The sequence below is a fragment of the Rhinoderma darwinii genome, assembly GCF_050947455.1.
Source record: "Rhinoderma darwinii isolate aRhiDar2 chromosome 2 unlocalized genomic scaffold, aRhiDar2.hap1 SUPER_2_unloc_6, whole genome shotgun sequence".
In the NCBI taxonomy this organism is placed as follows: domain Eukaryota; kingdom Metazoa; phylum Chordata; class Amphibia; order Anura; family Rhinodermatidae; genus Rhinoderma; species Rhinoderma darwinii.
The window spans coordinates 508,383-509,573 of NW_027461729.1; the positions used below are offsets into that span (position 1 = coordinate 508,383).

The 1,191-nt window shown below is 39.1% G+C and overlaps 1 pseudogene; it reads right to left on the reverse strand.

Moving 5' to 3' along the window:
* Nucleotides 1-503: 503 nt before the first annotated feature.
* Nucleotides 504-678, reverse strand: LOC142681800 (U2 spliceosomal RNA; annotated as a pseudogene).
* Between the last annotated feature and the right edge of the window lie 513 nt (nt 679-1,191).

The following is a 1,191-nucleotide window of genomic DNA, read 5'->3' on the forward strand; positions in this document are numbered from 1 at the left end:
AAGCAAGGGTTTGTTGCAACTGCAATTCTTACTTCTTCTTGAAATGTAGGGACCACAGTACATTCCATCACATCCATCTAGTGTACACAGGTAGGTCCATTGTGACGGGCGGGCGGGCGGGCTGGCTGCTTTAATGGCTGTTTGCTGTTCCCCTACTCCACTCCACTATTTGACTATGGTGCTGCATCAATCAGTGGCTGGCTCAGGTGCAGCTCTTTAACCTACCTAGGAGGGAGGGCGGAGAGAAGACAAGGAAGGTGAATGAGCTGTTCCAATGTGAAATGCCGGAAACACAGAAACACAGACGACACAAAACAAGAGGTGGCAATGTATTAATTAATTGCATTTAATAAATTAGCTCATTATCACACATGACTGTACAAATGCATTGTCCAACAGGTGTTGAAATAATGGGATTAAAAGGGGAGATCCCATCCGAAAGACAAAAACAATGGCAAACACAAAAAGCACTTTTGGAATCTGATTTTAGTAAACACATAAGGAAAGGGTGCACCGGTCCTGGAAATACTGCAATACCAGGTCAATGCGTGGAGTGGACAGAGCAAGCTCTATTTCCATCTCCCTGTTCTAAAAATCCATTTAATATATGGTCCCCAGATAGGGGACGTATCAGATATTAAACTGATAAGAACAGATTTTTTTTTTTTTTTAAGTTGGCTACCCCTTTTCAGGGGTGTCAATGATTTATTTCATGATAAAAAATACAGTTTACAATAAAACCAACTTTTGTACAAATGAATAACAATAAAATCAATATTTCATTGCATTACATTACATAAAAGGGACATGGTGGCAAATCTTTATATGTTGGAGTTCCATTCTTCCACAAACCATTTATTAAGAAGGGTGGCATTTCTTTTTTTGTCTAATAAATAATAAATGTACATTTCGCTAAAACAAAGACCTAAAACATCATCAGTAGATAAAACATCGTGCTTAAAAATCAGGATGTTCCTGGCCTTCCATAGAGCTTCTTTGGCGCAATTCATCGTCTTCCACGCTATTATCTTTTGGCTCGCGGTTGGGCATCCAAATAGTCCATATAAAATATCTTCATAATTCAAGTCTTTCAGGTCTGCCATCTTTACCAAAAGAGGGAATATTTTTTTCCAAAATTCCTTCGCAAAATCACACGTCCAAAAAATGTGTCGAATCGTTTCCTCGGCCTGG